This window comes from Felis catus, chromosome D1 (assembly GCF_018350175.1).
Source record: "Felis catus isolate Fca126 chromosome D1, F.catus_Fca126_mat1.0, whole genome shotgun sequence".
NCBI lineage: Eukaryota > Metazoa > Chordata > Mammalia > Carnivora > Felidae > Felis > Felis catus.
The window spans coordinates 19,847,126-19,859,020 of NC_058377.1; the positions used below are offsets into that span (position 1 = coordinate 19,847,126).

Consider the following 11,895-nt stretch of genomic DNA (forward strand, 5'->3'; position numbering starts at 1 on the left):
TTGGGGGTTGACAGAAAAGCTCATTTTCCTAGGATAGGAGAGACATTGGCAATGGCACAGGCCCTGACAGGTGCTCTCTAGAGACCTGGCATCCTTGGCTTGAGCCCTACTAGCTTCAGAGTGGTTGTTCCTGTCTTGTTGGACAAGAAGATCTCTTGGTTCGGGGGCCACTGTCCCCTACAGGCCAACAGTCGTGACCTCAAGAATGACTCACTTGGACTCCAAAACCAGCCTGCCGTGCTCAAGGGGCCTGCGGCTTACAGGCCCCAGAGCGACCAGAGCAGTGTTTTGCCAACAGCAGCGAGTGGTTCATAGGCTATGGTGTGAACTCAAGAGAGACCAGAGCCTGTTGACATTTTACACGGGGGCTGAGTCTTTGGCTTGGGGAGCTTGAAACCTCAGAGTTGCACATTCTCATCTGGCCAAATATGGAGCCTCTGAATCACAATCTCCCAGTGTCTTCCTTTGAGAAGGTGGCTGGAAGAAGTTCATGGGTTTCAGCTTTGAAAACCACTGCTGTTCTTGACCTTGGTGTAGGGTCACCTTGTGAAAGGTCAGACAGGCCAGCAAATACGAGAACAGTTTCCACAGGGACCCGGCACAGGGGATGGGGAGGATTTGGCTGCAGCTGATCATAAGAAAATTGCCTGATTCTAAGGCCGGTACCTGATTTAAGAGGCTACTTTCTCCAGAGGGATTATGGATTGATGTCTCCGAAAACAGTTGTTTACATTGTTTGTTTATTTTTAATTCTTTTTTTTTAAAGTTTATTTATTTTGAGAGAGAGAGGGAGGGAGAACAAGCAGGGGAGGAGCAGAGAGAGGAAGAGAAAATCTCAAGCAGGCTTCACGCTGAGTGCAGAGCCCGACATGGGGCTCGATCTCACAACCTTGAGATCATGACCTGAGCCGACATCAAGAGTCGGGCCGCTTAACCAACGGAGCCACCCAGGTGCCCCTGTCTGTTTTTAAATAGAGAACTTTATTGCAGGGTTTCTTTAGGGCTACGCTTTCTAGAGATGGCAGCAGGTAGAAATAATCAGGCCTCTTATGTTGTCTTTATTTGGAGGGTTAGAAGGAAGGGGGAAAAAGTCACCCAGATGAAAAATCTATGGTGAAAGAAGAATTTGGGTGAGGGCTCGAAACCTAGTTACTGAACTAGTGGGAGGCAACAGGTACTAACCTGGCCAACATGATATGTTTTGGCCAGGCCCCAGCCCCCTGGCCCTGCGGGGAGGGCCACTGTTCCCGTGGACACAGACTGCCCAGCTAGCTGCCCACCAAATTCATGAATCTCAAAGGGGAGTGGCTTTGAGGTTGCAGCTGGCACAGCCTAAAATTCTCTTCACCACTGACCATCCCAAAGCCCACAGTCCACTGTGGTGGGGAGGCGGGGGGGGGGGGGGGGCAGTGACCTCCCTTCCCTTTATAGGCCACGGTGATTCCTCATGGAAAATGTAGAAGCAAGGCCTGCTTTCCAGTCCTAATGAAGATAGGCTGTTTTCCAAAGACCTAACATCCGGAATGTGCTGGTGGCCCATGGCCTTCTTCACCAATGACCTTGAACCTCACCAACCCAGTGGGGCATCCCCTTTCCCCAGCTACCTCATGTGGTTAGTTGACAGGGGAGGCTGAGCGGCCCTGTGGGCGGGTGAGGTGAGAAAGAAAGCAACTGCCATGGGCTTCCTTCTGACCTTCCCATCCTTACCACTCGGTGTCACAGGACGTTGTACTCGCCTTGCTCAGCCCCGGTCCTAAGAGGCTGATATCCCTCTTTTGTGAGGGAAGCAGTCAACTAGCTGCAATCCTGTGATCCCGGGGGTGGCATTCAACTCCACAAAGTCAAGCTGAGGCCCGAGGGCACACATTTGGCCCGACCGGGTCTGCGTATCAGGCCACCGAATGTCCTGATGGCCATTCCTGAGGAGGCCAAATATTGGTCGTGAAGGAAGAAGATGAAAACGTGCCTCCTTATTTGTCGAAGCTCTAGTTATCAATGCCACCCCCCCCCCAGATTCAGATCTAGGGCTAGGGGACTTTAGGAAGTGTGGGCTGTTTGGAAGGGGGCTGTTTGCTCCCCTTCCGAGCAAAGTTGGAAAAAATAGGTCTGAGAACCCTCTCCTCGGCTACACCCTTCTGGTCACTTCTGTCGTCTGAGCACACAAAGGCATTCAAAGGTCTTGTTTGCACATCTGGCCGCCTGGGGGAAAGTTCCCCCCATAAGGGTCCAGAGAAGTGGCTTTGCTGCCAACAACTTGGGTCGTTAAGGTAGAGTGTACGTTGTGCATTTCACTCCGGTACCCTGGATACAAGATTCCCTTGGGAATTACTGGTCCTCTTGAGTGCGTTGGGTAGGGAGGGGCTGTTTTGGGGACAGCCTTCAGAAGGCACTTTGCTCTCCTGATGCTGGAATTTAAAGGAGTGGAGTTCTTTCAGAAGCACTCTGTGGATGGGATGGTTCTAGAAGCCCTTGGCCGGAGGGAGTACTGAGAAGTCACATATGTACATAAATCTAATTTAACAGCTTGGTTCATGTACCGAAAAAGGGGCTAAATGATGGAGCATTTCAGCTGCACATACCTGTCGATTAAGTATGCCAAGCAGGAGTTTGCACCATTCCAGGTAAAAGAATTGCCTCTCCCTTTAAAGCTGTCTCCCTGTAGCAGGGCTGACGGATGATATCCTTCCGTCACGATTTTGGTCCCCAGTCAGCCTTGTCATTAGTACAGAGTGAAATAACAAACAAGAATACTGGTGGAAAGTTTCCAGGTGACCTTCCTCAGGTAGAAGAGCCCTTTGTGATGGTACCCTTCCTATTGTTTTGGTATTACAACGTCCTTGGGGGGCCTGGATGGCTTAGTCGGTTAAGCATCCGACTTTGGCTCAGGTCATGATCCCGCGGTTCACGAGTTCAAGCCCCACGTCTGTGCTGACAGCTCAGAGCCTGGGGCCTGTGTCTCCTTCTGTCTCTGCCCCTCCCCAACTTGCGCTCTGTCTCTGTCTCTCTCTCTCTCTTTCCCCAAAATGAAAATTGAAAGTTAAAAGACAAGTCCCTTCTTTTATGAACTAATGGTGATAGGTGGAGCTGGGGATTTTAGAATAAGATCTTAATGGAGAAAATTAAAAGTTAATTCCATAATAATCACCTTCATCCCACTGGCCCCTGCTCTCCGTGCAAATATCTGGGACCAACTGATCTACCCACATTCTTGTAAGCGAGCAGGCAGATGAGACTTTTCTCCTCCTAACCTAAGAGAAGACTCTCCTTTGTAGGCTTTTTTTTTTTTAATTATTTATTTATTTTTGAGAGAGAGAGAGAGAGAGAGAGAGAGAGAGAGAGAGAGAGAGAGACAGAGCGTGAGCAGGGGAGGGGCAGAGAGAGACACACACAGAATCCTAAGCAGGCTCCAGGCTCTGAGCTGTCAGCACAGAGCCTGACGCGGGGCTCGAACTCACAAACCGTGAGATCATGCCCTGAGCTGAAGTCAGACGCTTAACCGACTGCGCCACCCAGGCGCCCCATGTAGGCTTTTCTAAGACTTGCTTGCCCCTGATGCGGAGTAGAGGCTTTTGCTAGCCCGTGCCTTCTCCGCTTGATGTCCTCTCTTCCTTCTCTCTGAAAGCATCTCTTGCAAGAGAGCTAATTTGCATCTTCCTCCTCGGGGCTGTCTAAGCACCTTGTCCATACCTTGTTATAACCTTACCATGATAAAAGATCATTATTTGAATGAACCTCTTTCTCACCAAGCTGTGTGGTCCCTGCTAGTTTATCTTTTTATTTTTGTTTTTATTTTTATTTTTTATTTTTTTTAGTTTTTATAATGTCTAAGCACAATGCTTGATCAATATATTTTTGTTGAGTGAAGAGGAACCCTGAATCTCAGGCTGCAGTTAAAGCTTATGGTCCCCTTTGTCTCCCTCAGTGGAAATAAACAGCTAAACTCCTACATAATAATCCTTACGATGTAGAACTACCATAATGGATTCCCTCTTTGGCCATCTCTTCTCCTGGCTTAAAATAATACTAGTCGAGAAGCACTGAGCCAGGAATCTGGAAACCTGGGCTCTAGATCTGTCTCTGGATCCTTTGGAGACTCCATATTCTCTATAAAGGAAAAGGATCCAGAGAAATTATCTCCAAGGTTCTCACCTTCCTCCTCCTACAAAGGAGAGAGGGCCTCAGATGTGAGACGCAGGACCCTTCTCTGGGGTGTTTCCCTAAATCATTTCACAATTCATCTTACTCTGATGTTTGGTAACCTATATGTTCATTCTTCCAACAAAATTTGTTGTCCATTTTATTGTCAAATTCATTCACTTGTGTCTCTCAGAAGGCTTACACCAGTTTTAGAATCAGAGCATCTCCAAGTTTGGTGTTTGTTTGAGTCCTGGCTTTATGTTCCAGGAGCCATGGGACGTGGGACAAGGCCCCACTCTGGGCCTGAATGAGCAGAATGTGAATAATCCCTCTGTCGTAGTTGTTGGGTATGAAAGGAGAACAGGTAGGTGATGCATCCAGCTTGGTGTCTGGGGTGTAAGTGTTCAACACGTCACCGTCCTTAATTCGGGGAGCATTCGCATGTCTCCCCAAGAACCAGCCAACTTAACCGTGAGAAACTCATTCACACTTGAAATTTCACCCGCCTGTCCCCAGCCCCACCTTTTGTGTCGACTTTGTAAAAAGTAGCCTCATTGCAGGAGGGATTTCCGGAGTGAAGGATTTGGGGAAGACCTGCGATTTCATCACTTGTGGGTCGGCCCCAGTGGAAGCCACCAAGGGTATGGCCTGATAAGTGAGCATGAACTTCAGTAAATCAGAAGGGGAACATGTGTGGGTGTTGGAAAAATTAGAGATTCAATGCACATGTGTCCTGCTACTTTGATCCCCTTGTTAAAGACCAGGAAAATATCCCCGGCAGCTGATGGTTAACTCTTTCCAGGTGTGGGCCTGTGATCAGCAGAAACGTTTCAAATCATCAGGACCTGATACCTTCGGTGGCCTTGTCTAGTCGAAGGGTGTTGTAAAGTCCCCTTTGTAAAGTCCCCACCTTTGTAAAGTCCCCACCTGGCTCATTCTCCTAGAGACCGGGAAGAGATTATCAGCGTCTCAGAAGCTAGGGCTCTAAGCCATTTTTTTGTTTGGGTTCATTCATTCGTTCGTTCGTTCGTTCTTTCTCCTGGGATTGAAAGTGTATTCTCAGTCATGGATTTAAGGTGATGGAAGGCCTGGCCTTCCAGCTCCCCACCACGAAGGGAGATGAGCCCAACGGAAGGAAGTCAAGTTAGAAGACACAAATAGATGTGCTTTAGAGAAGGCTCAGGACCATGAGGCAGAGCAAGTTTGGGAGTGTCCTGGTAGTTGCGGAGATGAGGCCATTATTGCCCATGCTGCCCACCGCCTCCCTAGAGTTTTTGTGTTCTTGTTCCACAGGGAAAGGAAGCCCAAGGCGTAGGCTTTGGGAGGTGGGGAGGGGAGGTGGTGGAGAGGTCATGGGAATAGCTAAGCTTATCTGGAATCTTCTGGAACAATCCTAATTTTCAAATCACGCCTTTCATTGACAGGCCGTTGACTCTTGTCTCAGACAATAAGGTCACCGGTAAAATCCTGGGGTTAGGAATTGTGGGAGCCCTGTCGCTTGAGGACTGTCGGAGGCAAGATTCATGGGGAAAAAAGTGTGAGCACTCCTGACTTTGTGCCTCTGGATCCAGGCAGGATCCCCTCAGCCAATTCCCCCAAAGGGAGCCCCATCCTTCCTCTTCAAAATCTCTGGCAAGGAAGCTTCTCAGCCTTGCTGTTCCAGGCTCCCAAACTCTCTTCAGCAGAGGTCTTTTTTTTTTTTTCTTGGTGGGGGGCACCCCATCTTCTGTCTAAACCCTGGGATTCTTAATCTTTTTCGTGTTCCAGGACTTAGGGGGGAAAAAAGAGGAGAGGCAACAGGATTCCAAGCAAAAATCCAACTCCTTTCTTTTTCCTCACCTGAGTCTCCAGCTACGGGGGTTCTGTCGCAAGTCATCAATGACAAGATGGCCTCCGGAGTCACAGGCGGCCAGGAGCTGAGCTCAGGCCAGGACGTGCAGTTGCTGAGCAGGTCTGAATGGCAGGCGGGGAAGGCTGAGCATTGGCAACCAACCGTCAAGTGGCTTTTGAGGACACGGGAATACCTACATGTGTGATTCTCTTGAGCTTGCTCTGGGGCACTTCAGTCTGGCCTCGGCCTCATTACTACATCACTCTGTGTACTGAGCATAGATGCACGTGGGAAAAGGACCGAGGTTTCCTGCCTGACAGCACTGGTTTCCTGTGTTTACGTTTGGGGAAATACCTTCCTTTCCTGGGGCCTTTCTTCTCCCACCTCTAAAATAGGGATACTAATTCTGTCTCTGATGTCCACACATAGCCCTCGCGAGGACACTGTGAGAACAAGGGGGTAAGAGCAAAGAATCCCAAGGCTAAGAAGGCACGCTGAGTTCATCTTGTCCATTCCCTACCTTCGGCCAAGTTCTCTGCACAATACCCAGGCCAGACAAAAGAAGGTGCCAGGGCATAAAGACCACTTAGGAGGAAGAACCCACAGCTTCCCCTTGGTTTGAAGCCAAGCTGGAAGTTGTCATGCCAGCTTTTTTTTTTTTTTTTTTTTTTTGCTGCATTGCTGTTCATCATCAAGTAATTCGGGCCATTTGCAAAAGAAAAAAAGAAAAAAAACCTTCTCTCAAAATGAGGGAGTGATTTGCAGCATCTGTTACTTCCTTTTTAATTGAATCTGTTCTTCTCAGATACCAGGAGCAAGTGCCAAAGTCAGCAGTAGAATTCAGCTGTGTACATTTGGAAGGCTCTGGAAGATAAATTTATGTGCACTGTATGGATGCAGCTTGTACAGAAACCAGATGGCCAAGTTGTCCTCAAGGTCCTGTTGAGGATGGTGGCTGATCTCAAGCTCTAGGGTGAGGAAGTAGGAGGTTGGTTGACTTTCCCGAGGGGCCGCCTTGGCAGATACATGCCCACGGTGGACCTGGAAGCATCCTCCAGAGAAGGGGGGGGGGGGGTGGTCACACCAGATGGGCTTTCTCAGCAGGCTGAATGGACCCAGAGGCTCCCACGCCTCCTTCCATCCTGCCCCCGAGTGATGCTTTGTCACTGCCGGGATCCACTTGGCCCAAGTCTCTTGCATTCTCTAGCCTTGTTGAGTACCAGGAAGGCTACCTCCAGAAGCCTCTGGAAGGCTACAGAATTTCCAGAAGGTGCCAGAAAGTACCTTGTCTAAATCTAAGTGCTGGGATGCAAAGGGAGGGGGCTATGTGCTTTGCACATCCCTTCCTACCTATGGTGTTAAAAAATAAACACACACACACACACACGCACGCACGCACAAGAAGCCCATGAAATATGTAAAGTATCGATAGCCTCAAGCACAGCTTCTGAAAAGCAGTTGTTTCCAGGAGAAATGGGGATGTTGCTTCACGATGAATGAGCAATGGTGAGCCGCAGGAAGTTGGATGTTCGTCTTCCTGCTCTAAAATGCCAACTTTCTGAGCCTTCATAACCAGAATCCAGGGGTGACGATGTGCCAACCTCTCAGCCTTCCTTTGTCCTTCTTAGGCGGTGGGACCAAGACAGAGTAGCTTGGTGTTGGGGTTCCTCACTTCAGGCAGGAACGTGAAGGCTCAGAATGGGGCTGGGGTTTTCCTTGGGGTGCACAGAAGGTAAATCTTAAAGCAGCACCCCATGAGGAAGGGAGGCCATGGTCTGCGAAGTAAAAGGGCTTGTGCTGGCCTGACATCAGAGGATCGAACACATGTGCACAAACACACAGATCTTATCCTCCTGAGGAAGGGATAGGACAATGGTAGGCAGTGGTAAAGATCTGTAGATGTGAGGGGCGCCTGGGTGGCGCAGTCGGTTAAGCGTCCGACTTCAGCCAGGTCACGATCTCGCGGTCTGTGAGTTCGAGCCCCGCGTCGGGCTCTGGGCTGATGGCTCAGAGCCTGGAGCCTGTTTCCGATTCTGTGTCTCCCTCTCTCTCTGCCCCTCCCCCGTTCATGCTCTGTCTCTCTCTGTCTCAAAAATAAATAAACGTTAAAAAAAAATTAAAAAAAAAAAAAAAGATCTGTAGATGTGAAAGCCTTTGGAAAGGAATGTCCTGTGGAAATGGAAGGGATCTCTGAGCTTTAGCCTCTGGGGAGTGAAGGTCCTTCTTGTTAGCAAATGCAACTACAGTTGACCCTTGAACAATGCAGCTTTGAACTGGGTGGGTCCGCTTATACACAGATTGTTTACAGTACAGCATTGTAAGTGTATCTTGTGAATGTTTTCTTTAGCTTTATTGTAAGACTGCAGAATGGAGGGGGCACCTGGGTGGCTCAGTTGGTTGAGCCTGTGACTTCGGCTCAGGTCATGATCTAACAGTTCGTGAGTTCGAGCGCCGCATCAGGCTCTGTGCTGACAGCTCAGAGCCTGGAGCCTGCCTCAGATTCTGTGTCTCCCTCTCTCTCTGCCCTTCCCTGCTCACTCTCTGTCTCTGTCTCTGTCTCTCTCTCTGTATCTCTCTTTCTCAAAAAATCAATAAATATTAAAAAAAATTTTTTAATGCAGAAAGGGACACATATAACATACAAAATATGGGTTAATCATAACGCATAGACACAATATGTGTCTGTTATTAGTAAGACTTCCAGTCCACAGTAGGTTATTAGTAGTTAAGCTTGTGGATAGTCAAAAGTTACATGTGAGATTTCTGTGCAGGGGTCAGTGCCCCTAACCCTTGCATTGTTCAAGAATCCACTGAATAGACCCCTTTCATTGTTCTGAGAGTCATGCCCAAGTTCTGGGTAAGAGTTTTTCAAGAATCCTAGTACTTTCGTTTGGGAACTATAGAGATTATTTATTCCAGCCTCTTCTAAATCTGGCTACATGTCAGAATCATCTGGGGAGCTTTAAAATAAGTAGATTTTTCCAGTACACCTCTGAAGCTTCTGATTGAGTGGGTTCCATTGAACCTGGGAACTTGGAATCTGTATTTTTACTGAGTTGCACCGGACCTGTGTGGCCAGCGTGGTGACCTGATCGAAATCTAGTTTTGCATTAGATGCTCGTATCCCATGTCAGAAACCACATCTGGCTAACCTAGAAGATTTTAGGTAACTCATGTATCTGACCTGGAAGTTGGATAGCCGGGCTCTGAAAACAGGAACCAAGGATCGTGGCCACCACCCCTGCATTTTGGGTCACTCTTTTAAGGTTCCAAGGCCTTGATGGGAGCAGTTGAGTGGCTAAGTCTAGGTCATACACCTGGGTATTTTCTGGCGGGAAGCTGAAGGAGAGAACACCTGCCCCATTGGCTTCCCTACTGGGGCTCCCCTCTCACTTATATGGGTTGCTCCCTAAGACTGGTGGTCAAATACTAGACAGCTAAAATACCAGTTGGTCACTGGATTTCCTCTCCAGGATCACCAGGCGTTCACCAAGATTGTGCTTGAACTTCTCCATCATTGTGGAGCTGTCCACCCCACAAGGCAACCCATTCTTTCGTCGACATGTTTGATGATTAGGAAGTTCTTCGCAAATCTGCCTCCCTGAAGTTGCAACCCAGCGGGCTTCAGGTTCAAGTCTTTTCCAAGATCCCAGCTAAACATATTTACGCAACATTTAAGAAAATCTGAGCTTCCTTTCCTACCTTGGCTTTACTGTGTGAAGCGATAGAGAGGCAGACCCCTTCCTCCAGGCACCTGGTCCAGAGACCGGGCGATAAAATGGAGAAAACATAGGATCGAACTCCTGATTGAATTGCTGATTCCTGGCTGGGCTGTGGCTTTCTTGTGTGCCTTTGAACAAATTACTTGTGACGCTCTGTTTCCTCATCAGTAAAACCAGGGATCTTTTTCTTTCTTAAACTTTATTATTCCCCAGACTTTCATATATATATATATATATATATATATATATATATATATATATATATATGTTTATTTATTTTGAAAGAGAGAGAGAGAGAGTGCACAAGTAGGGGAGGGGCAGAGGGAGAGGGAGAGAGAGAGAGAATCCCAAGCAGGCTCCGCACTGTCAGTGCAGAGCACAACGCGGGTCTCAAACTCATGAACCACGAGATCATGACCTGAGCCAAGATCAAGAGTTGGACGCTTGACCAGCCGAGCCACGCAGGCACCCCTAACTGGAGATCTTAATGGCCGGTAGGAATGAAGCTTAAACCCTTCGTAAGTGTGCTTCCTACCTCTAGCCTTGGGTCACAAGTGAGGCTGTGCCAGCTGCCGGAGTCCAGCATGGAAATTGCCAGCTGGTGATGGGACGGCAGGGTAGGATAGTGGCCAAGAGCAGAGGTAGCAGGCAAACCTGGGTTCGAGCGCAGATCCCACACGCTGCGGGCATAACCTCGTACAGATGACTTACCTTCTCCTTTGCTCATCTGGAAAGTGGGTATGTAGTATAATAGCAGCTCTATGACAGAATTCTGACGATTGAAAGTGGTGCTTGGGAGATCAGTTAACATTCAAGAAATGGTATTTCTCATCGCTGATTGGCAGTTGGGGGGGGTGATTTTTTTTTTTTTTTTTTTTTCATCTGGAAAGACGTTGCCTCGCTGCCATCTCTGGGACCGATCGGAGCGCTCCTGTCGGTGTCTGTTAAGAATGAAGCGGGCACACGGGCTGCTTTGTTAAGCTCCGCAGCGATCCCCCAGACAGCTTGTGGTGCAGTAGACCCCCCGTGACTGGTGTCGTATCAGCTGAACTATTATCTTTAGGGCCGTTTACCCCATCGGCTCCCTAGAGGACACCGCGGACCTTGCTGGCAAAACCCTGCTCAGAAAGCCCGTCACGGCAACGGCTGTCCCTCCTCGTCCCCACCCCCTTCGAAGCGCACACAGGGACACACACCCCCTTTTTTTCTCTCTCTCTCCCCAAACAGGGAATAATTAAACAACCCAAATCCAAACATCCAGCAGAAGTTTATGCTGGAGTCTCAGAACACAACATATGGCTTCCTAGCCATTGCCAGGTTCTGCAAACCACAAAGAGAGGGTGGCTCCCCACCCCCCAGCCGCGGGACCATCTGCGACAGAGAAGGCGCCCCCCCCTCGAAGACTAGGGGTCGTGGAGTTCAGCCCCTTGAACTGTAGTCAAAACTCCATTTTCCTCTCTTTTGAAAATGTTCCAAGGGTGGGGGAGATGGCAAAGGCTTCTTTCCCTCTTCTCCACGCCGGTACTCCCTCACCTCTCCGCATGGGGGTTAGCGGCGTGGGGACCGCGCAGAGGGGACCCGGAGGTGGGGTCTCCTGTTGCTGTCACAGTGGCCCTCTGTAGACGCAGAAATGCCGTGTGGTGGTGGGGTCCTGGCCATTACAGCTTCCTCTCCTTCCCTCCCCCTCCTGCCTCATTTTCCCATAGCACAGCTGAGGCTCCCGTGTCCCAAACTGTGCAACCTTCGCCAGCAGCTCAGGATCGGGGCTCTTCTTGGGACCAGCCCCGTCTCCTGGAGTTCCCCTATGGCCTGCCTCCATATGGCAGACACCCCTGTCCCCCGGGTCCCAGAATGATCTGCAAATAACAGCCAGACTCCCTGGAGTCTTAGCATAAGACGGGGGAGGCCCAGAGACGTGGAACTTGTCTCTTCCGCTTCCTGGGAAGGCCTACCTTCCGGATCCTCATTGTCTGGCCCTGGAGCTGCCATACCCGAGGCTGGCTGACAGTGGGAATGTCGGGTCCCCCCCCGCCCCCCTTCACCCCTAGAGAAGTGATTGGACGCTGTAGCCCAACGAGATAATCCCATTAGAATCTAGCAGGGGGCGAGATATCTCGGCAGCAGCGGAGATGGGGTGGGGATGGGGTGGCCTCACCCCACCCAGGTCATCTGGACCCTGTGGCCTCCACCATGTGCATTGGGCAC

At 49.5% G+C, this 11,895-nt stretch overlaps 1 protein-coding gene across 4 annotated transcripts in view; it reads left to right on the forward strand.

Moving 5' to 3' along the window:
* UBASH3B (ubiquitin associated and SH3 domain containing B) overlaps nucleotides 1-11,895 on the forward strand; it is a 141,083-nt gene that overhangs the window by 43,368 nt on the left and 85,820 nt on the right. The window lies entirely within an intron of this gene.